This window comes from Castor canadensis, chromosome 17 (genome assembly GCF_047511655.1).
Source record: "Castor canadensis chromosome 17, mCasCan1.hap1v2, whole genome shotgun sequence".
In the NCBI taxonomy this organism is placed as follows: domain Eukaryota; kingdom Metazoa; phylum Chordata; class Mammalia; order Rodentia; family Castoridae; genus Castor; species Castor canadensis.
The window spans coordinates 40771766-40797213 of NC_133402.1; the positions used below are offsets into that span (position 1 = coordinate 40771766).

A 25448-nucleotide genomic window follows, 5' to 3' on the forward strand; every position below is an offset into this window, starting at 1 on the left:
AACAAATACATTGAAGACATTAGAGTTTAGACAGAACTTCCTCATTCATTAATCAGCAGAATTAATATTGTTAAAATGGCCATATTACCAAAAGTGATCAATAGATTCAATGCAATCCCCATTAAAATGTCATAAATTTCTTCACAGAACAAGAAAGAACAATCCTGAAATTCATATGGAAACACACAAGACCCTAAACAGCCAAAGCAATCCTGAGCAAAAAGAGCAAAACTGTAGATATTACAATACCTGATCTCAAAGTATACTACAAAACAGTAGCAACTAAAACAGCACAAAAACAGGCAAAAAAAAAAAAAGGCACATAAACTAATACAATAGACTTAGAAGACCCAGAAATAAGATTCTCAACAAAAATGACAGCATGTGTTGGAGAAAAGACAGTGTCTTCAGCAAGTAGTGTTTGGAAAACTAGATATTCACAAGTAGAAGACTGAAACTAAACCCATACCTTTCACATTGTATAAAAATAACTCAAGAGGAGATACAGCTCAGTGGTAGAGTGCTTACCCAGCATGCACAAGGCCCTGGGTTTCATACCCAGCACCACAAGAAAATAAAACAAAAATCAACTCAAAACAGATTGAAAGACTGGGTGTGCTGGCAGACACCTGTAATCCCAGCACTCAGGAGGTAAAAGTAGAATGTCATGAGTTTGAGGCAAGCTTGGACTACATAGTGAGATCCTGTCTCAAAAGGAAAGGATGAAAGATATGAAAAAGGGTGAAAAAAAAAGGATGAAAGACTAGAGAAAAACCTGGGGGAGAACATTTTAAGACAAAGGCAAGAACTTTCTGAATAAGACTCCAACTGCTCAGGAATAATAGCAAGAACTGATAAATGGAATGGCATCAAATTAAAAAGCTTCTGCACAAGAAAGGAGACAGTTACTAGAGTGAAGATACAGCCTACAAAATGGGAGAAAATCTTTGCCAGCTATTCATCTGAAAAGGGATTACTATCCAGTCTATATAAAGAGCTAAAAATATTAAACACCAATGGAACAAATAATCCAACCAATAAATGGGCAAGTGAATTAAACACACAGTTCTCAAAAGAAGATGTACACATACATGAAAAAATGTTCAACATCCTCAGCCATAAAGGAAATGTAAATCGAAACTACATTGCAATCCATCACCCCAGTCAGAACGGCCATCATAAATGCTTGTGAGGATGGGGTGGGGAAAGGACCCTTATACACTATTGGCAAGAATTTAAATTACTCCTGCCACTATGGAAATCTGCATGAAGTTTCCTCAAAAGCTCTAAAAGTAGAATTGTGCTGTGATTCCTCATACCCCTCTTGGGCATATGCCTGAAGGAATGAAAGTTAGCATACAACGGAGACACCTGCACACCCAAGTTTATTTGGCACTATTCGTAATAGCCAAGTTATGGAATCAGTGAAGGTACCTGATCAATGGAAAAATGGATGGAGAAAATGTGGTGTGGATACATAATGAAGTATTATTCAGCCATAAAGGACAAAATCATGTCACTTACAAGAAAATAGGCAGAGAACTGGAGATCAACATATTAAGGGGAAAAGGCCAGACTCGGAAAGATACGTTTTTCATGTTTTCTTTCATATGTGGAATGTGGGGAAAAGACACAAAAGTAGAAGTGAGACTATTAGGGAAGAGGAAAGGGATTGTGGAGGTAGGGAGGGAGAAGGGTAGAAGATCAGTGGGAGAGGGGACAGAGAAGAGGGGGTGAATATGCTCAAAGTGTATATGCATGCATGAAAATGTCACAGTGAAGCTCATTATTTTGTGCAATTAATGTATGCCAATAAAATGTTTGAAATAAACAGAAAAAATACAAGTAACAAAAGATAGAAGACTCATGGCAAGGGCCGATAGATTGCTGTCAGTAGGCTAAACTCATCTCACCTAGAGACAATTCAGTAATTTATATATATTTAAACTTGATAAACCAAGAAATAACAGTATAAGAGAATTTAGAGTTAGAAAAATAATGAGCAGAAAAATTAAAAACTGAAATGGTTAAAGTGGGACTGAGTATAAAGATGAAAGTATAAGCACTTTATTCTTCATATTGTACCCTTCCCAACATTTTCTTTTCTGAACTATTTGAATTGTTTGTATTGGATTGTAAAAGGATTATAAAAACCCTTCCAGGCCTCAAAATGTAAGATTCAAAATAGAGGGTCAAATAACAGGTGTATGACAGGTTTCTAAATCTCCTGTGGTAATAAGGTAAATGAGTGTAGTCTCAATTTGTAGTCCTAAACCAGGAAGCCTGCAAATGTGAACTATGACTGGATGTAGGGAAGTCACTGGACTGGAAAAGCTGTGGGAGGCTGGGGATATCTCCATGAGGTAGTGAGCTAAGCGTGCGAGGGCTCTGCCTCTGAGAGCAGAGGACTGGCTCTGCCCAGCAGGCTCACAGGTCCACTCCACCAAAAGAGACCAAAAACAAACGCTTGCTTAGGAAAAAGGAACAGAGCCTCACTTCTCTACAAGACCCTGCATTCCTGGGATATTCATTCACAGTTAAAATTGTTCATTTCAGGCCTTCAAATCTATAAGCTTTATGGAAGTATTTAGAGCGGAACCTCTATCATTATTCATTCCTGTGCTGGGGACAAGCATGATATAAAACACATCCAAGTCCTCAAGGTTCTTACAGTTCTTCAGGGAATCAGGTAAGTAAATGATGGAGGATGGAGTGCAGGCTGCGTATGGCCGCACCTGGGCAGGCACTGGGTGCTTTGAAAGCCCAGGGGAGGAAGTGGTTGCAAGGATCCAGAAGTTGTTTGTCCAGTAAGAGAGGGAGATGTCCTAGACCATGGGAATCGCAGTGAGAAAGCACGAGAGCCTTGTGTTCTATTTATGAATTTTATATAAGTCACATAAGCTCATTGCACCAGACAGTTTTGGTTTGTCCTCAGCTCCCTCTCCATCGTTCTCCACCACTCTCAGTGTGCATGAGCTGACCCACAAGGAGGCCGCCATTGAGCTCCCTTGCACTCCGACTTCTGGCTTTGTTTGGTCACTGACTGGGACATACAGGTGAGCAAAGAATGGTGTAGAGTGAGGTCAGGGATTTCTTCTTCACCTCTCTCCCTGATGGCAGCCATGGGCCACACTTCTGTGAGGTGGCCATCCACATGATTCTTTCCCTGGTCCTGCCTCCCCTTATCCCTTCTGATGTGGGGTGTTGTGGACTCCACTCTTACCAGACTGAGGACTATACCATCATCTATTTCTATTACTGCATTCTTTTTATAGTCCCTTTAATAAAATATCCTCAAAATGCCCAATTTGAGTGTGTCATCTGTTTCCTGCCAGGGTCTAGCTAGTTGAGCCATCCATTAAATAAAATTTAGAAGACATGAAAAGGAAATATTTGCCCATAAGCCACAACCACCTAAAACATGCAAGTTCTAACATTTTGGTGTATTTCTTTTCAGTAGTTTCTTTTTGTGTAGTATTGACACTGCTGTCATTGTCATGTATTTGCAAGTTTACATGGTGATCTTTTCATTTAACCCTATGTCACAAACATTTTCACAATGATAACTACTCTTTCATGGTGTCTATCCTGTTCTGGGTAAAGGGCAAGGGTTTTACCCTCATACATTCCTTGCCTGACCAGTGGAATCTCTAGTTTTCTCTTTAGGAAACTTTATGCCCTAACTCTCATGTGTTATCCCAACCAGTAGGGCAAGTCACAAAAAGTTTGCAACTGCTCACCCAGAACGTGGATCCCATCTACATAACCTCAGTGCCAAGGGTCCACATGAGATTAATGAAAGCAAGCTATGTCCTAAATGAGTCTACTGCTTTAAATGAATTATTTCTCATAATTTTCCTAGCAATCTACCAGGTGGGCATTATATATTCCAATTTTATGAACGATGACATTAGGGTTTGGAAAAATTAAGAGACTTCCCTATAATCCTATAAGTAGCTATCAGAGAATCCCAAGCCCAACCAATGAGTTGCCAGGCCTCAAACTCTTAGCCACTATGTAATTCCACCTGCTGGCCTCATTCTTCATATTGAAAACTAAGACATCCCCAAGGAGGTCAGACAAGGGGATCAGGAGGAAAAAGCCACACAGCCTCCAGGGAGCAAAGCTGGGTCTGCGGCACTTTCACTGTGTGTGGTTGTGCCTCCCAGGACATCAGCCTCACTGCCACCTCCCTGTTCACATACCAGTGCCTCAGGCATCCCACCGGCCCCAGCATGCCACCTCACCCATCCATAGAGGCAAACAGCCAAGCAGGAAATGTGCTTACAGGATGGCTCCTCACCCACTTTGGGTGGTGGCCTGAACAAGTTCTTAGCTTTGGTGACACATAGCCATGTCCCTAATGTGGTTACAAAAAAACCACCTCTCTCCCCTTTCATAGATCCCATAAGAAAACCAAAGAAAATGAATATGAAGAGAGTTCTACACCATTTATCTCAAACCACAGCCTATTCTGAGATTAGTTTTCCAGCTGTTCAATAAAGAAAGTGTGCATCAATTTCTTATTAACTGTCTACTGTAATTCAGAAAATATTTGGAGAATTTGCACTGTAGCCTCAGATGGAGACAAGATTTAAGGATGCCTTGTGTAGAATACTACAGTTGTGACACAGAGTCCAGGATTGTGAGCATCTATCAGGGTAGCTAGCCATTCTCAGTCCCAATGCCCCTGGGCCCTGCAAGAAACATGTAACGACCCCCTCACCTGAGCCATGCATGCTGTACCTGGTCTCTGCCTCTGACTTGAGTAAGTAGTTACAGAAGGATTGTTCTCAACCTGATGAAAAACAAACCAAATTCCATAGGAGCAAGTCCCAGGCCTGGATGGACATAAGAACAGGGCCTCCCCATCCTGAAGGGCTTACCTGCCTTCCAGTGAGGTGGCTCCAGACACAGAGAAGCCTAGTGATTCCTCCCACGCTCTCCACAGGCCAAGGCTCTCACCCGAGCCCAGCCGAGCTCCTGCTCCTGGCTGCTGGCTGGAGCTCTGGGAGGGGCAGCTCGGAAGCTGAGTGGAGAGCGGGGAGGAAGGCAAATGGGAAGAGAGCCAAAGTGATTTTAAAGAATAGTGTAGGAAACCCTGTAACTGGAGAAGTGACTGAGAGGGTACTTACATTTATACTTTGGAAGCATCTGCCTTTAATCAGTGCTTAATCTAACTCTGCAGAAAGCATCATTAATAAAGAAACAGGTTGTTTTTTCCTTTGGCCTCATCCAAGTGGGTGAAGAAATACAGAAAATTCTTTCTGGAAAGCCATGCTGTGTTCATCAGCTTACTTTGTAGCTGGGGATCTGGGGTCTCACCCCACAGGACCTGCTGTGACCCTTGTGGCATGAAACTGCTCACAGTCCAATCAGCATCTCCACCATGCTGTTCCCTTATGCCATCAACACTGGCACCCAGACCTGGGAAATTACATGCTTACTCTTATGGTAGCCATAGGGGTGCCAAAAAGAATCCTTGGCCACCAAAAGATCTGTCACCAAACCCAAAACTCTTTCATGGAAGCTGCTTCTTTCGTTAATTCTTGGAGAAAATTTAAATCTGCCTAGAAAGAGTCACACCCTAAACTATTTTTGGCCATAAGACCACTAATGGCTGACTGACACAGGGAATGGGATGGGTGTTTACCAGGGAACAGGAGTAGAAGTTGGTGCTGGAGGGAGTGTGTGGTGGAAATCAAGGGACACAGAAGATGAGTTCAGCTCTGGCATTTGTGAGCCGTGAGATATGGGACAGAGCACTGAATTCCTCTGAGGTATAGTGTTCTCCCTGAAAAATGGGAAAATCCTTTCCAACCTTCTTAGTGTCAAAATCAAAGGTGACAGCAACTGTAAAACATGTGGCAAACACTACATGTAAATGCCTGCTGGCTTTTTATTGACAATTTAATTGATTGTACAAAGGGGTTTCATTGTGACATTTCCATACATGCATATAATGTACTTTGATCATACTCACATCCTCTATTTCTTTCCATTTTTCCTTCCTTTTGAAAAAAATTTAAACAGGTTTCATTGTGACATTTTCATATGCACATACACTGCCCCCCCATCACCTTCTCCTTTCTCTCTCTCCATTCCTGCTGGTCCCCCTTCCACCAGTCCTTCTTTTATGTTCATGTCCTTTTTTTAAGATCTAGATTCTGCATGTGAGAGAAAATATGCACAGTTTGTCTTCCTAAGTCTAGCTTATTTCACTTAACATGATGATCTTCAGTTCCATCCATCTACCTGAAAATGACATGATTCTGTTCTTTTTGTGGCTGAATAATACTCCATTGTGTAGATATACCATGTTTTCTTTATCCACTCATCGGTAGATGGGCATGTAGAGTGATCCCATAGTGTCAGTGTTGTGAACAGTGCTGCTATAAACATACCTCTGTTGTATGCTGACCTGCATTCCTTTGGAAATGTGCCCAGGAGTGGCGTAGCAGGATCATAGGGTGGTCTATTTTTAGCTTTTTGAGGAACCTCCACACTACACTGATTTCCATAGTGGCTGTACTAATTTACATTCCCACCTACTGTGGATAAGTGTTCCTTTTTCTCTGCTCTATCCCTTGAACCATGCCTCCAGCCCTTTTTGCTTCAGTTAATTTTCCAGATAAAGTCTCATGCTTTTTCCTCAGGGTCATCCTTGGACTGCAATCCTCCTACCATCCCTTCCCCAGTAGCTGAGATTACAGTATGTGCCTCCACATCTGGCTTGTTTTTTGAGGTGAAGTCTTGCTAACTTTTTTGCCCAGGCTGGCCTCAAACTATAATGTACCCATCTTCATCTCCTGTGTACCTGAGATTATAGATGTGAGCCACCATGCCTGACTGGGGTGATTTTGAAGAGGGAAAATGCCTAGTTGATTTTCTCATTCTGCTAACCTAACACCTGAGTCCTATGGAGAGGAATTGAGAATACAAACATGGAAGTAGCCCTGTGGCATGGTGTGTATGGCCTGGCTTTTTCAAGAAGGGTCTGAATTCTAAGTCTTTGTTTGATTTTAGAGTAACTCTCAGAATAGAGAAGACCAAAGAATGAGAAAATTACTTAGAGTTACTAAGCATTTTGACATGAATTAAAACAGGCGTGAACTTGAAGAGGTAGGAGGCCTTTAAATGCATTATCTTAAAAGGCTCCAGTGTTTTTTAATATCAACTCTTTTCAAATACTGTTTTTCCAAGCTATTAAGTTGTATTCAGGCTTCCTAACTTTCATACAATCTTTCCAATTCCCTCTTCAAGGTAGATGCAAATGATTTCAATTGTAAGGACTTAAGTGACAAAAAGTAACACACACATAAAAGCCACCTAAGCAGCATGGAGATTGCATTTAGCACTGCCCAGTCCACGTAGCAGGAAGATGCCAGCATCAGACAGGGTCAGGTGTCCATGTCTGCATCCCTGGAGCTGCATGGCAGGTTTTCTCCTGCCACCCTGCCAGTAGCACCCTACCATCTGATGAGCCACCAGCTGTAGCATCAGCGCCCAAGGAAAGCACATCAACTTTGGCAGTGGCCGTGCCTACTATCTGTGTGACAAAGATAACACAGAGCCTCCACTCCTGCAGAACACCAAGTGAGGTCCTGAAATGCGTAAAATGGGCCTGAGGAACATCAGCCTGCTGTGTGGAAAAGGAGGGTATGCAAATAACTCCAGATCAGGGCAGGCTCCACCCGGGAGCTGCAGTGAGTGCAAACAGAGGGCTTTGCAGCATGGACCAGGGAGTAGCTCATTGTGGGAAGGATTCCAAGAAGAGGTGGATTGGAGCTGAAGCTTACAGAGCTCAGGGAGGAGAAGGTAGGGATGGGCTTTCCAAGAAAGGCAGGGCCAGGACACACAGGCCTGGAAGTTCAGGACAAGCATATAAAATTTCTCTGAGGATGGATATTGGCATGGGGCGGGGGAGGGCACGGAAGAAGAGGAGGCTAAATTGAGGGGATGATTTCCATACACTGGAATACGTTTGAGTATCACTGAGGAACCTGAATCTGAACTTGAATCAAGTCACATGACAGACATGGCACTGGCAGCATCTCAAGCTTTTGTTTGCTTTTTGCATAACCACCAAGTCCTCTGCTTCCCTAATGTGCACCACTGGACATCTCCCTGACAATAAGTCATCCATGCCAATAAGCAAATGTTAATGGATGGTGTCAAGAGGGGATTTATGCTATGCCACACACAGCAACCAACATAAGCATAGCATTTTGGGAAATTCCAAGTGAGTCAGCCAAGGAGAGGGATTCTGTGCACACAGCTCTAAGTACATAATTTATTTCCTAGGAAGCACATGCCTCCCAGGTTCTAACACAGACACTTAGACAGGTACTTCTAGAAAAAATGCTCACTGTAGATGCAGAGTTTTGTGGTCTTGTTCAATGCTGTGCCTCCAGGCTTAAAGGTGTGTTTTTTATTTCAGAGGTGCGTTGCAATTATCCATCAAGGAATAAAAATTGCTGACCTCCTCACAGTCCTTCCTGAGGCCCAGCCATGGTTCCCTGGTCCTATAGGTCTGTCCTTCCAGGTTCTCCTTTGTAGGGTCTTGCTCCTCACTCCCATCCTTCATCTGCACCTAGCTTTGCCTAGAACAAGCCCTTTCCCCCTCTCACCTGGACTGTTACGATGGCCTTGCAGATAGATAATCTGGCCCAGCTCCTTCTGGTAGACTGTCCTACATCCTGAACACCCTTCCCCCAGACACCCCTCACTCTTGTCTGTCCCTGACGTGGGCCTCTTCCCACTGAGTTCTGCAGTGCTCTTGTCACCTTTCCCAACCTCTCAGGCTGTCTTTCCCTACCCTCCGTCTCTTGTTCCCTGCTACTTCCACAAAGCCTTTCTTGACCGTGCAGTTCCTGTTTGAGCTCCTTCTAGGCAATGAGCCATCAATATTCCAATCACATAGTGCATTTATAATCAGTCCTACACCATTTCAAAATTATTTGATATCTTATCTCTGAATTTTGGGTTAGGATCCCCCCAAAGCATTCAACAAGCACTTCGGTACAGGAGTTTATTTGGGAGATGATTACAGGAAACCAGACTGAAGAAGAGAGGAAAGGAAGTCTGAAAAGAAAGACAAAAATAAAGGTGTGCACTTGAGATGATTACTGACATGGCTGGCTGCCTCTCTGGGACCCTTGAAGAACCAGGCAGAGCATAAGGAGGCTGGGATATTTAGCCCCAGGCTTGTATCCCTACTGGGGATACAGAAGTGATTTGGTACCTAGGTTCCAAGGTGGTGCCACAAGTCCTCAGCTCCTGACAGTCTTGTTCTTGTGTAGTCCCATCTCAAATGACACAGGGCAGACCCGGACAGCAATAAGATATTGCAGAAGTGGCCACAGTGATTTCTTAGGCTTGGACCTAGGAGGCATTAATGATAATATCTTGCTGTCTCAGATTTGCCACTTAGAGGAAGCTAGCAGCCAAACCATGAGAACAATCATTCATGCCTGCAGAGACCCCAGGCTTGGAGGAACCAACCTCTTGCCAACAGCCAGCACCAATTTCTTAGCCATGTGAGTGAGTCATGTGGAAGCAGATTTTCAGTCTCAGCTAGGGGTTAGCTTTCTTCCCACATAGGATCCCTAGGCTATGCTTGCTTATGGGCTGACAGAGCTCCTGTGGCTTTGGAGGAAAAACAAGGGCAAAAAAAGGGCAAGAGAAGCAAGGCAGAACCTTGAGGTAGGATGTCATTCCTATACAGGGGAACTGTCCAGCACAGCTTTAGCTGACCTCAGCTACGGACTGAGGAAATGCAGCAGGGCACAAAAAGCAGCTGCTGTGATCAGAAAGATCCTAAAAAAAAAATAGTCTGGGTATATTTTGCTTTTCCCTCCACAGGGCTTACTAAAGGACTGTACATACATTTAGGTGCTTAGCCAAGGCGTCAACCTCTAGCTCATGAGATGTCTTGCAATACAACAGTGGAAATTGCTGCCTCCTCTGACTTCCATAGTTCACTCCTTAGACTTATTCTTAGCATTTAGTTCACTCTACTTCCTATTGAAGATTCTTTGGGCTGCAAGTTACAGAATCCCAACCCTAGCTAATATAAACATAAAAGAGATTTTATTGACAGGGCACAGAGCGTCATACAGAATCCAAAGAAAAAGAAGTTGCTTGATTTCATGGAACAGAAACAAAGACTGAAGGCCTCCAGGAAATCCAGTCAGTTCTGTGTCTACTTGTGTCTCATTCTATTGTTGGTCCCATCTTCTTTATTCTCCTTTCTCCCTGTACCCTGCTTTTCTCTGTTCTTAGTAGATCTAGTAGAAAAATGGACACTTGTATCCATTATGTTTCTGTGCTGACCTCTTTTGTTCCCAGACACAGAATTCCTGAGGAAGGGACTGAATGGCCCTACTTGGCTCAGGGGCCTGACTCTGAACCAAAGAACAGAGATCAGGAAGATGGTGGTTAGGCAGTTCCATTGTCTACCTGTGGATGGATCAGGAAGAAGCAATTCCTAGAGAAATTCAGAGACCAAAAATATGGCCACATTTTAAGGGTTGGAGGAGGCAATATAATAGAAAGTTGTTCTGTACACTTTAAAAGGCTAAACAAAGGAACAGTTCGTTGTTATTGGGGAACCAGGGTAAGTGTTGTTATGGTTTGGATCTTTAATGTCTCTCAAAACCACATGTGGTAAAGATTTGATCTCCAGGTGGTGACACTACTGAGAGGTTGTGGAAACTTAAGGAGGTGGGGCCTAGTTGGAGGAAGAAGGTCACTGGAGGTGTGCTCTTGTGAGAATATTGGAACCCTGGCCCTTCTCTCTCTCTCTCTCTCTCTCTCTCTCTCTCTCTTTCTCGGCTCCATGAGGAGAGAGCAGTCTCCTCTGCCATGTGTTCCCCCCATAATGTACTGCCTCACCACAGACCCCAAAGTGACAGGGCCAAGAGAACATGGGCTGAAGCCTCTGAAACTGTGAGCCAAAATAAACCTTTCCTTCTTTTAAGTTGTTTCCCTCAGGCGTTTATCAAAGCAATGGAAAGCTGACTAACACAAGTATAGAGGGGAAACACAGTGGTTCACATCTGCAATCCTTGCTACTCAGGAGGTAGAGATTGGAAGGATCGTGGTTTCATAGGATCGGAGGAAGGATTGCAGCCAGCTCTAGCAAAAAGCTAGTGCTATTCCATCTCAATAAGTAAGCCAGGTGTGATGCCATGTGCCTGTTATCCAGCTACACAGGAAGCCTAGGTTAGGAGGAGCAAAGTCCAGGCTGGCTCAATGCAAAACAAGAGACCCTTGTCTCAAAAATAACTAAAGCAAAAAGAGCTGGGGTGCAGCTCAAGTGGTAGAGCACTGTGAGTTCAAATTCCGGTACTCCCAAAAAATAAATAAATAAAAACCTCGCCTTGTTCTTCTACCTAATAATAGCTGTGTAAGGTCTTTTTTTTTAAAAAAAAAAGCTTCAGTTTCTTCATCCAGAAAATTGTACTGATAACATCTAATACACAGTATTCATGAGATTTAAATGATCAGGGGATAACACTTAACTGGAAAGTTTGTGAAATAAATGTAAGTGGCTATGGTAAGAGTTACCATTTACACATGTGGTCTTCCCTTAGCTACCATGACCCCACCCTACACAGAGATACAAAGGCACACACTCTATATTCTTTACACCCACACAGCCCCTGCCACAGTGAAGATGCAATGGATTGCTGGCTTCTCTGTGCAGAATGGAGTGGAGGAGAGGTGGTTGGAGGCAGAGGGGAAAGGAACAGGCAGGCAGACAGGCATGCCGCCAGCTGAGACTGGGATAGGTAGCCAAGTCTATATGGAAACCCAGTGAAGGGACTGGCTGGAAGTCAAAAAGGATATAATTAACTTAGGAATCACAATAAACTTGTTGCCACGCTTAATAGGTTTCAAATATTTTCTCAATTTATTCTGGCTTCATTCTTCTTGGTTGGCCCTTATTGGGGAGGAAAAAAGGGGGAAAGCCTTAAAGGGGCAGCACACCAGGTTTGTAAAAGGGAGGAATGAACAGGTCTAACCTTTAAACAAAAATGTGGTGGTGGGGGGGAATAAAGGAGAATGCTGGAGGGAGCAAATTTAAGTATGATATATTTGATATATTGTAAGAACTTCTGTAAATGCCACAATGTACCCACAGCACAACAACAACAACAAAACGAAAAAAGAAATAAACAGAAACACAGTGGCCAGCCACAATGTCACACATCCATAAGGACACCCCCTGTGGAACACATGGAGCCAGGGAGCTGCAGTGACAAGAAGAACACATTTAACTGAATAGGAAGAAATACATCTGACCAACTCTAAGGGCCAGGGGCTGCCAGTCAGCGTTCCCTGAAGAGTGAATGGATGCAGGTTTACTTCACCATGCCCCTGCCTGTTGCAGCTTTCTCTCTCCATGTTTCCCTGACGAGGTGGAAATGGAGTAAGTATTCCTGAAGCAAAATTTAAAGCATCTGGAAGTGAATTCAGTGATTTAGAGTGATAATAGGAGAGACAACATCTAATAACTGAGGCTGACGTTCAAAGCAGAATGACTGGGCACCCAGGAGGGATTGGAGCTCTCTCTTTCTCAGTTCCTCTCTCAGTCATGCGTTAGTGGCTTAATGTCAAAGCCTAATCATGATGAGTCTCAGTTCTCTCTCCTCTAAAATTGAGAATACAAAGCCTTCCACAAATGCCTTCCTTATAAGGTGGCCCAACCCAAACTTCCCGGTGTACTTGACCCCTGTGGTCATCTGACACCATTAAAAGAATGTTTCCTTTAATCAGAACACAGGTGATACCTGCCTATCTCTGCTGTCACTTGTAACAAAGCCTGCTGCCCTCTCTTCTGGCCCTCTTGAAGAGCCTGCTGTTATAAAAGCAGCAGCGAGCAACAGGGATCTCACCAACGTTTCTCTGAGCAACAGAGCAGGGAGGTTTCTACTGCACGGCCCAGAGCAAAAAAGGGATCTCATTGGGTGTGGTGGCTCAAGCCTATAATCAGAGCTACATAGGAGGTAGAGATTGGGAGGATCCTGGTTCAACTTTTTGCTCTGGATCAAAAAGTTCAGGAGATTCCATTTCAACTAACAAAAGCTGGGTGGGGTGATGCACTGAAAGGATGTGCCCTTTGCCCCAGCAGATCCCCATAGCAGAAACCAGTAAAGCCAGCACAGGATGCCCCGTGCAGGATAAGATAAACAGGATGGGGGCAGGTGGAATGTGAGGAATGTGAGGAATGTGAGCAGATTGCAAAAGACGACTAGAAGTATGTGCAAAATGTGCCCTGCCTGCTTGCTAAATGTAACCGTGTGCGCGAATACTGACCCTTGAATCTATAGGCTAAGAAATAATGTACTCTTAAATGGATAGGCTGGAAATGTATGTGGTGTTACAAACTCATTGGCTATGTACTGTGCGGGCTTTTGCTGTAACGGCCGGTAGGGGCCTATATAAGATCTTCCCTAAAGAGGCTCGGGGTCTTGTCTGCCCAATCGGACCTGTGTGTCTGTGTGGGAGCTTGACCCTGGCTTGCCAGCTCAATAAACTCTGCTTTGTTGATTGCATTCACGTGTGACTCTCTGTCTCTCAGAGGAATAGGATTCTCGGACCCTAACAGCACGCCTGTCATCCCCAAGTTGCAGGGGAAGCACAAGTAGGGAATCATGGTCCAGGCTGGCCTGGGCATAAAATAAGACCCTATCACAAAAATAACCAACACAAAGATGACTGGAGAAGTGGTTCAAGTGGTAGAATGCCTGCCTAGCAAGCATGAGGCCTTGAGTTCAAACCTCAGTACTGAATTCTAGTCACCTCAATTTCCCACCCTCTCTCCTCTCAGGAATGAAGCATTTTTCTCTGGACATCTTGACATCAGCAACTTTAAGGAGGTCCCTTTATTTTTTGCATGCATACCCTTGGGGTTATACCCTCTAACTCAAGCATTTTATCTGAAGGTTTCTTTCAATCAAATAATATGTTCTCTAAAAAAAAACTTATTAAATAACTGTATATCAGCTCATTGGATCAGCATAATTTTGAACTAACGCTAACATTGTTTTACTTAGTTTACTGTCAATTTTATATTTAATTTCGGAAATTAAAAATACATACTGGAAATTTTAATTTTAAAAAGTTTAGGTTGTACTGGGATTCTTTTAAACTCAGAGTCTTGTGCTTTCAAGGTAAGTGCTCTAGTACTTGAACCACCCCAGCCCTTTTTGCTTTAGTTATTTTTCAGGTAAAGTCTCATGCTTTTGCCCAAGATGGCCTCAGACCACAGTCTTCTACCTCTGCCTCCCAAGTAGCTGGGATTACAGATGTGTACCACTATGTCCCACTTGTTCTTTGAGACAGAGTCCTCAAGATCTCTATCTTCCAAGTAGCTGGAATCACAAGCATAAGCCACTGTGCCTGACTTCTTAGTTAATTTTTTAATGAGCCTGGTCTTTAAGACAAGTTACTTGGAGACCTCAGAGTAAGTATGTGTGTAATTACTCGCAGCTACCTTCAGAATAAGACTGTGTCCACTCTCTTGGATTCTTTTTAATCTATGCTCTGGGAAGTCCAACCTGTTAGTATCTTGGCTTCTTGGGAGGCCAGTGAGATCCCTTCCCCATAGCACCCAGCATGGTGGTGCTTTCTAAGAAGAGGTCAGTGGGCTGTCACTATATCCTGACTATAGAAGCTTCAGTGTGTCCCCAAAGTCCTGGGACCCAGTTCAAAAGGAATATACTATATGGGTTTTCCCTCAGCCCTTCCACAGGCCCAGACTTCCTGCTCTCCCAATCCCTGGGCCCATCCTCCACCATCAGATAGCCTTTTACAAAGAGAACTTCTATTGGAGCCTCTGTACAAAGTCCAGAGTCCATCCTCTGTGACTCAAAGCTACAACCTCTGTTGCCATGGTTTTTGTTATTATCATCCCAGCCCAAAATCCAGGAACCCAAGTATCTGTTAAGGGCCCCTAAGAATCCAGGTGAGTGTTCATAATCACTCACACACTCACATTTACACACATACATAGCCCGACAGAGCAGAAAGAAATAGAACCATAAAATCTAAAACTTCACTGGGACCACTGCCTGGGATCCCCATCCCCCAGAAACCATGAGATTAGGAAAGAGAAGCTCCAGGCCAAGTGACCCCAAACAGGAAATAAAATAGCAATTAGGCAAGTAAAGAGTTTTCCTAATGGACTCCCTATCCTCATCCTGCCTGCCCTCATATCAGAGGCTCATTCCCAGACCCACACCTGGCATCCTGCCTGTCTGCCTGCCCATCACTCCTGCCCCAAATTCACACCAATATTTGGTCCTGGTTCAAGTCCTTTTCTTGCACGAGCTCTTTCAGAGCAAGATCTGACTTCTGCCGGGCGTCAGGCCAGCACGACATTGTGTACACAAAATGCTGCCCCTCATTCCCCTCTGTCTGTTTCATGTCAGATAAATTTCACCTCCCCAGTTAGCCTGAAAGCCCATCCAGGACAAAGACTGTATCTTCTTCCCTGTGTCTTTCAACACTGAGCCTCATGCTCATAAATTAACATTCAGTTTCCTACTAAATGGGAAAAAGATGCTAGGTGGAAGATGGCTCGGCTGCTTCCAGAAAGACACTTGTGCCTCAAAGCTCAAGGAAGGCAGGAGGAGGGGGGCGCAGAAGGAGAGAGTGAGGGCAGGAGGGAGAGGATATACTCACTAAAAGCTTGCAGAATACACAGAAGAGCTGAGCATCAGAACAAAAACTCATTTGAAAGGGCAAAGGAAATGCTAGATGGCTGTTAATGGTGACTGAATATGATAAATTATTACTTAAATCACTTGGTTTCACTCTTTGTTGTTATGCACAGTTAATTGGAGGGAAGAAAATGCTGCAGAGAAGAGTCTCAGGGCTGTGCCTACCTCCATGGGGGCTGGAGGTGAGTGCTTCGGGAGCCTCCTGTGGGCCTGGGTCTGTGGCTTCTCCAAGACTACATGGCCACCATAAAAGCCCACTCACATGGCCCATGACAAGCAGTAGTCATTGCCCACTCCCAGTCTCTTGCAGTGGCCAACTCCCATTTGAGCTTCAGCCACTGGCAGACAGATGGCCTAAAGGAGAGAGAGAGAGAGAGAATCAGAGAGGCAGGCTGTGTGGCCAGAGGTCACTTAAATGATGCCTAGGGTCTAATGACCATCCATGCCACCGGGACCCACTGGATGCCTCCCACCCAAAGGAAAACCAGTTGGTCTCATTAGCAGATTTAACCTCTGCACAACCTGCTTGGACTGTGTGATTCTTGTTTTCCTGTATGTATGTGTATACATATTCTGAGTTCCTACTAAATTATAAAGCATTAGTGGTGAAGGGAATCAAAGGAGGCATACAGAAATGAGCAGAGTTTCTGACATCACCCACTTGAACTTCTTGTGGGCTATAAAGAAAAAAATGTTTCTAACATTTAATTTAAGACAAAGAATCTGTTAAGAGTCTGGGATTTTATTAATAATCCTGTGTTAGAAGAGGCAGACAAAGTGAGCATGATGACATCATCAGTCAAGAGAGAATATTAGGAGCATAAGGGCTGTGTTAAAGAAAATGATGTCACACACAATGTTTATGTGACAACAACCAAGGCTTTGAAGAGTTTGAGCTATAGTATCTAGGAAACAACATTAAAAGTTGAGGTCCACATGTCTAATAGACACTATCAAAAGGCGATTTTATAGTTATAGAAGTAGAAAGAGAGGGTTATAAGATATAGTGCAAGGTATCTAATCTTACATTTAAAGACTGTTCTCAACCTTCAAGGTTGTGTCTGTGTGTGTGTGTGTGTGTGTGTGTGTGTGTGTTTTGCAGTACTGGAGTTTGAAGTCAGGTCCTCAATATTACTAGGCAGGCCGTCTACCACTCGAGCCACTCTGCCAGCTCTTCTTTGTACTGGGTATTTTTGAGATAGGGTCTTGGGAACTATTTGCCCAGGCTAGCTTCGAACCTTGATCCTCCTGATCTCTGCCTCCTTGAGAGGCTAGGATTACAAGCATGAGCTACTGGTGCCTGGCTAACCTTCAGTTTGTTTTTTCTTTTTTTGTGTGTGTGATTATCTGTATTTTATGGATGGGAAAATCAAATGACAGAGCAATTAAGTTATTTTTGCCATATCCTACAATTGCCTAGGCAAGGACCAACATAAGAACCAAGTCTTAATTTTAGGCTGGTGGATTAATGGAAAAATATTAAATAAAATTAATGCTATTATTAATATTAATTAATATTGCAGGCTCAGGCCTATAATACTAGCTACTCAGGAGGCAGAGATCATGATGATCAAGGTTTGAAGCCAGCCTGGGCAAATAGTTCCGTGATACCCTATCTCGAAAAATCCTTCACAAAAAAGGGCTGGTGGAAAGGAGCCAGTGACAATTAGCACAAAACTAAAGAAAAGTTCTTTCTTTATTAATTTAGCTTCTACTTTGAAGCGAAAATTAAAATCATCTACTTGGTAGGATAAAAGGTATACAGTTTGTCAACAAGCCAAGCTTTAGACCTTCTACAAGTTTAGGGTAAAAAGCTAGGAACCACAAAAAAAAAAATAATAATATCATATGAATTCTAAAATAATAGAATTATTATTAATTCTGAAAATAAACTCAGAATTTGAGATCCTTCAGTTTTATCACAAGAAAAAGTTTTAATTGCTATACTCCTTTAAATAAAGTTTTGATTTACATAAATGTTATCTCAAGAGAAAGTCTTTTTTCACAAGACTGTTAATTAGAGGCTCACAGTCTCTCCTTGCAATCAGAAGTTAACACCAACATCGTAGGTGTATGATGTTTTATATATGATATATAAACACACACACACATATACACATGCACACATAACAAAATCAAAATGCTAACAAAGAAAGGAATATGAGATAATGGTTTTTATATTTAAGAACTGTGGAACTTAAAGAAGAGATATTTCCATCAGAATGGAGAGTTAGATACCCTGAATAATTCCTGCAATCAAAACAACTGAAATAATGGATAAGGGGCTGACAGAGTGGCTCAAGTGGTAGAGCGCTTGCCTGGCAAGTATGAGGCCCTGAGTTCAAACCCCAGTACTGCTAAAAATAAAATAAAATAATGGATAAAATATTAAAGGCATAAGAGTCAGAACATTTTTAAACCTCCGATGATTTAAAGACTGAAACTGACTAGAAACAGGAAGTTTGCCACGCCCTGGAAATGACTGCAGGAGTGGGGGCAGACAGAAAGTCTGGACACCTCTGAAGTGGGATATTTAAGCTAGAGTACCAAAAGGCTGCACCAGGAATGAAGGTAGGCAAAGCAAAAGGCTGGCAGAAGCCAACACAAACCCTGTCTAGAGGAATTCCACTCTGACCAGCCTCAGGCAACTCCCATATGCAAGGTTTTGATCTAGCTATCAAAATCTCAAAGCATACAAGGACATAAGTCACCATGAATAAGAACCAGCCAAAGCAATACACAACACAAGAATGTCGGGTACTGAAATTATCAAAATCTTAAAACTAATAGAAAAGCATAAAAATAGGATACAAAGAACTGTAAGAAACCATAAAGGATGATTTCAGGGTTGGGGATTGAGCTCAGTGGTAGAGCATGTACCTAGCAAGCATTTGGCCCTAGGTTTGGTCCCTATCACCAAAGACAGAGAGAGAGGCCTCAGCAAATTTTAAAAAGAAAGGAAAAAACATAGATAAATAAAAAGCCAGTGGCCAGGTGCTGCCTGCAATCCTAGCTACTTGGAAGATGGAGTTTAGGAGGATGATAGTTCCAGGCCAGCCCAGACAAAAGTTTGTAAGATATCAGCTGAACTAATAAAAGCTGGACATGTGATGCGTGCCTGTCATTCCCGCGACATGGGAAGCACAAATAGGAGGATGGATGTCAGGGCCAGGGGGAGCATAAACAGAGACCCTAGCGCAAAAACAACCAACACAAAAGAACCAGGGCTATAGCTCAAGTGGTAGAGTGCCTACCTAGCAAGCGTGAGGCCTTGAGTTCAAGTCCCAGTACTGCCAAAAAAAAAAAAAAAAGAAATGCAAAGGACAAGTTCAACAACATATTTGACACATCTGAAGAGAAAATTAGCAATCTAGAAAATAAATATAAATAAATTGATGCAAATGAAAACACAGCACAGAAAAACACAATTATGTAAAATATAACAAGGATTAAGAGATCTGGAGAATAAATTAAGACTTAATAGAAGTCGAATTTCCAAAAGGAAAAGACAGAGAGAATAAAGAAAATATAATATTCAACACATTATAGGTAATAGAGAGATTTCCAGAATTGTTAGAAAAACTCCCACCTTCAAGTCCAAGAAGCTGAATAAATCTAAAACAAGACGAATTTTAAAGAGATCAATACCTACACGCTTAAGAATGAAATTTCTTAAACATCAAAGGCAACTTGATTCTGAACACTGCCATGGAGAAAATACAGATCATGCTCCAATGAGTGGCAGTTGAATTGGCGATTGACACCTCAATAGCAGAAAAGGACCTGGGCAAACAATAGGATAAAGTGTGTAATGTACTGAGAGAGAGGAAAAATACCTAAACTGCCAGCCTGGAATTCTACGCTGACAAAACTATCTTTCAAGAACAACAGTGAGATACAGACAATTTCAGACAAAAACTAAGAAAAGTGTAATCATCAAGAAATCATCCTTAAAGAGAATTGTAAGATACAACTTCAAGCAGAAGAAACACTTTCCTAGATAGAAAGTCTGAGACACTTAAAGGGATGGTGACGAAAAATATGTTAATATTTGGATATTGCTAAGCAAATACTGATTATAAAAATAATAACACCACCAAGAATAATAATGTCTGGTTTGAGGGGTGTGGAGGCAGGCTAGAAATAAAATACTGGTAACAGAAGTGTGTAAGTCCAGAGCAGCTAATAGGAATTAAAGCATCCTGAGATCCTCGTATCTAATTTAGCAGGAGGGTTAAAATGTTGATTGACTTTAGATGAATATATACATGCTAAAATAACTTGCTAAAGAAAAACAGTACATAACTTTTTCCAAACAAGTTGAGGGGGAATTATAAGAAAAAGAAAAGGTGTCAAGAGTGGAGATTGTTGAACATTATGCAAAGTGACATGTTCCCCTTACAGAAAGTCATGCTGTATGATTCAACTCATATGCGGTGCCTCCAACTGTCAAGTTCATAGAGAAAGACAGTGGAATGGTGGTTTCTAGGGGCAGGGAGAGGGGAGGATGGGGAGTTATTTAATGGATAGAGTTTCAGTTTTGGAGGATGAGAACATTCTGGAGGTTGATCTTATGACCATTCCCAGGTATGTAACACTCTTGAACTGCACACATAAAAATGGTTAAGATGGTCCATTTTATGTTAAATGAATTTTGCCACAATCTTAAAATATACTTAAAAAAAGAAAATGCAGAATAGGATAACACATACCTAGATAGCAGAAATAGCATATCAGTAATCACTGTAAAAGTAAATAGCCCAAATTGTCCAGTTATAAACAATGCTACCACATTGGCTTTAAAAAATAAAAATCTAAGGCTGAGGGTTCAGCTCAGTGGTAGAGCACTTGCCTAGCATGTGTGAAACCCTGAGTTTGATCTCCAGCATCACAAAAAAATTAATAATAAATAAAAATCCAGCCATGCACTTGTTATAAGACACAATTCAAATATGGGAAAACAGAAAGGCAAAGAACAGAAATGCATATACTATTATAAACCAAGCTTCCATATTTGTGAGGATTCTATTTTCACACACTCAAAATATCCCACAAGACCCTTTGGAACACAGCAGACTTCACTGAAGGTGTGAGGAGACAATGGCCAGGGTTTTACATAACAGAAACATTCACATCCAACACTGTACCTCCCTTCTCCTGCCCCTCCCCCAACTGGCACCCAGGATCTGTAATTCCTCCTGCCTTTAATGCCAAGAAACTTGGCTTTCTACAGTCCCTCCACCCAACCCCCATCCACAGACAATTCCATATAAACATTCACAATAATCAGCAAGACTTTTATTTAACAAGAGCTTTCCTCCTAAGAAGGGAGTGGTTTATTACTACATGCAGAATTAGAAGTAGCCAGGAAAATATTTTAATATCTAATTTAACATCTAGTACTGCTCAGAGAATGGATCATTGAAGAGCAGTGGTTTCTAAACAGCAGTAAAAATCAAACCTTCCAAAAACCTCTCTACAGACTCTCTAAATTAGACCTCCTGCTAGGATTTGGGTCTACACAGATCTCTATTAAATAGAAGAAAAAAACCTAAAAGAAATTGTTACCGAGTAGGTTGTGATCATGCCAAAAAAGAAAAAAACGAGTGGGTTTCTGCTTCACTCTTGATTTCCATCAGCTTGGTCCAGCTCTTGTAATATGTCTGAAATGTTGTCACAGTTACCTCTGTGGCCACTTGCCACCTGCCTCTCCATCCGTTCTGCACATCCACGTCTGAGACCAGGGCCATTTGGAAGACTTGCAGAGCTCCCCATAAGCACCAAATAAGAGTTGCATAACCTAGATAAATTGCTTAACCCAACTGTGCCTTGGTTTCTATAAATTGGTGATAATTTGTAGCAGGTCAGAAGGTTGATGAGAGAATGAAGAGTCAGAGCTTAAGATGCCTGGAAAACATTGCCTACCTGATATATCCTAAGTGCTCAATGAATGTGGGCCATCACCATTTAGTGTGGACTTTTGTTTTCTCTTGTTTTGATCACAATTCTACCCTGCAGGCAAAGCTGCACAATATGGCCCTACTGTCATCTGCCTCTCTAGACTCATTTCCCACTGCAACCCAAATCAGATTATTCCACCACCCCCAATGTTTGCCTATGCAGTCCCACTTCTGCACTCTGCTCACGCTGTAACTTCCAGGTGGAATGCATGTTTTTTTCTCTGCATACTGATTAATAGGCAGGCAGTCCTTCTTCAGTGGTATACCTCAAGTTCACCTCCTCTATAAACATTCCTTTGCCTGCCACCATCCTATATTTTATCTGCATTACTTCTCACCAGGAGTATTTCAGAAGCTACCCTACCAATGCCACCATGATCAATGCTTCCAGAAGATTCTTTTCCCTAAGGGGAAAAGAACAAGTAGCCACCAATTGCCTATGGTGTGCCAAGCACAGTTAGAACCTTCTACCATAATTCATTATTCATCAAAACTGCCCACATAAAGCAGATGTTACCATCCCCATTTTCCAGACAGGGAAACTGGTACTCAGTGCCAAGATCACAGAAGTGGTCGTGTAGGGGCCAGGATTCCAAACCAGAGCTTCCTCCAGGACTCACCCTCCTCCACCACAGTCATCTCTGCACTGTGTTCAAAAATTTTGTCAGTTCTGCCTACCACCAATATAACTATTAACACTATTTTTAATTTATATAAGTCCATTTTAATCTTAAATATATTTTTTGAAAAAATGTTTGTCAGTACTGCACATTAAAAACTAAAAACACTTGCCATAAATAGAATGGAATGCTAAAAATAATTCAGTGACTAAATTTTAAACATAATAAGCAAGGACAAAGAGAAGCTCCCTAACGTGGTTCACAGGCCCAGCATGGTCTGGCCCTGGCCTCTCCCTCTTCACTCCCTCCCCCCTCCCCTTGTCCTTTCAACTTTGCCTACAGAAACTTTTTTTTGGTCCTTAGTGCTTGCCATGCTTCCTGTTGCCACAGGGTATTTGCACACATCATTTCCTTGCCTAGAGTCCTTCTCCCCTCTATCTTTGCCATCTTAATTCCCTTTAGCTCTTCAAATGTCAGTACAAGAATCACTTCCTTGAGAAAACCTTCACAGTTTCCTTCTCCTGCTTGGGCCAAATCCTCTCATTCTCAGGTTTCAGAGCCCTGTGGATCTCTCATCCATCTTGCAGTTTTACATTTGTTTTGGGATTGCTTAACATCTGTTTCTCCCTCCAGATTATTAAATTGCACAGAAGCTCTAACTGGTCCTGGTTTGGCTCACCCCTGAATGTCCAGCATTGAGCAGGGTGCTGGTACATTTTAAGGTTCTTAGTAGCATTTGCTGACTGGGTGAATGAATGACTGATTCTCAGGCTTTTGAAGTATAAAGAAGTGAAATCCTATGATCCCTTATGAGTGTCACTTTACCCTTCCCTACCCAACTTTTGCTTCCGTCTTCATTATGAGGTGTGAGAGACACTGCAAGCTTTCTCTAGTGGAGCTGGAATCTTCCTTAGTACACAGAGGCACATCTGGGTGTGGTGCTCAGTCTTGTAAAGTCTTTTGAGTCCTCTGTGGCTGCCAATTCTGAGGTCCATTCTCTGCAGACCTGTGCCATCTCACTCACATGAGACTGTTACAAGCAGGGACTTCCACCTGGAAAAATCAATACACAACTAATAAAGTTTAAGCTGAACTTCCAAAGATAGATCCAAAAGATAAACACAGACACAAAAACAAGCATGGTCACATACAAACTTATATGTAGAACATGTTTGTAACAGTGGAATTACTCTATGAAACTCAGGGAAAGAGGAAAAGAAAAAGAGAATGATAGAGTGTCAACAATATTGAAATACATCTGTGCAGGAAGAGGACATAATGATATGTATTAAAAGCTGTTGAATAATGGGAGACTGTAGGGAAGGGGTGAGGAAGAGTAATAGAAGGGGTTGAACTGACCAAACTAAATTATACTCACAGTGGGGCTTCATCAAGAAACCCCTCTGAATGTTGATTTAGGAATTAATAATGAAAGACAGGACTACAAAAAAGGAACAGTGTGTGTGGGGGTGTTATTTGTGGAAGTGGGGAGGGCGAATCAAGGAGATGAAAGTGAGGGAATATGGTTGATGGGCTTCAAATGCATATACAAAATAGAACAATGAAACAATGCAATTGCTTTATGTGAGGTAGGGAGGGAGTCAAGGGGGGTAGTTGATGGTTGCAATCTAACCAATGTATAATGTAAGCCTATTTGGAATTGTCACAATAACTCACCTCTGTACAATGAATATATATGTTAAAAATGGCTTCCATAATCTTTAAGATTTTACCCTTCATAAAACATCAGAAATCAGGTCACTTCTCTACCAAGTCTACATCGTGTTTCCCCCACGTCTGTCCTAACTCTACTTCCCCATCTTCACTGTCAATCTCCAACTCACACTCCTGTCCTCTGTGACATCTAGACCCCTACAGCTCCTGTCTACTCTAATGGGTCTGTACACGGTCAAAATTCACACTTGGGCAGTTGGTTCTTAGTTGAAAACTCTGGGAGGACTCCCAATTCCCTACAAAATTATAGCTTCCCCCAACCAATATGTAAGCACACCCCCAACGACCCACTCATCCTCTTCACTCAAAAAGGAAGAAAGCAGCTCATGGTTCTGTGGTCACCCTGAGATTCCGCCCAGGCCGGCAGCTCCCCTGGCTAACACCAGAAGCAGGTGACACTTGTTGCTCAGTGTACATAAACACTGGGGAGAGACACCATTTTAGACAACTCTATGGGTATGAATGAGAGGGTCTCTTTTTGTTTTAGAAAAAATTACCAACTCACCTGGAAAGGATAGACTTATTTACTGTACATGGATCCAGGGAAAACTGCACTCAGAGAAGAGAAGAGGAAATGAGGGGTAATCACTTCCAGAAGCAAAGTGCTTTTAAAAACATCTCTGCAAGAAGGGAAGTTAATGGGTGAGCAATCCAAGGAAAGACCCAGAAACACTGCAGACAACTGAGAGTCAGTGATCTGTTTCATTATCAGAGTTGGGCCACCTTGCCTGCACCTGCCAGAGCCAGCCAATCTCCACGCACCCAGCATCCAGCGAGTTGAACCAACGGAGTGGACACAGATGGTGGCCAGACTGGGACTGGGGCTACTGCTTCTGGCACTGCTCCTACCCCCATGGATTTATTCAGACCAAACAACTACTCTGCCACTTTTAAGTAATGCCTCCCAGAATACCTCTACTGCCCCAAATCCAACTAATGCCACCACCAGGGAGGCAGTAATGCCCTGCAGTCAACAGTCAGTCTCCTTGTGGTCTCGCTGTCTCTCTTCTACATCTCTACTGTTAGAGATTCAGGCCAAGGAACGTCTCTACTACCCCATCTTCTAAACCCAACCCAGATGGCACCTAGAATTCCAATATGGCAAGGAAGAAACAGTTCTGCATCAACACAAGTAATTCTATACCTTATTTTATTGACACAGAACATGTTGAGAATTCCAAATTTGATTGGCTTGAAGTATGTGGGAAGGGTTTGACAGATAATGAATGCCCATACTGAATCTTCTGGAATTTTCTGTGCAAGATGAAGAGCAATAACACCCAAAATTGAGACACTTAAAACTCTACCTTGAAAATAAGCATGGGTTTTATCTAGAGATAAGGATGGGATGTGGAAAGGAGATTCCATTTTCATTTGGTTTGTTAAATCTACAAGGCCTTACA

The 25448-nt window shown here is 42.4% G+C and overlaps 1 protein-coding gene and 1 pseudogene across 3 annotated transcripts in view; one reads left to right on the forward strand and one right to left on the reverse strand.

Moving 5' to 3' along the window:
* The window catches only part of Scn11a (sodium voltage-gated channel alpha subunit 11), a 113371-nt gene extending 108377 nt beyond the window's left edge, over window positions 1–4994 (reverse strand). For 2 of the 3 annotated variants that reach the window (XM_074059061.1, XM_020178466.2), the window contains exon 1: window positions 4887–4994. The gene's annotated coding sequence lies outside the window, so the exon portion shown is untranslated. Of the gene's footprint in view, window positions 1–4726; window positions 4799–4886 lie in introns of all 3 variants that reach the window. The other variant, XM_074059060.1, reaches the window with a different exon arrangement.
* Window positions 4995–20238: 15244 nt separating this feature from the next.
* Window positions 20239–25071, forward strand: LOC141418506 (signal transducer CD24 pseudogene; annotated as a pseudogene).
* The last annotated feature ends 377 nt before the right edge of the window (window positions 25072–25448 follow it).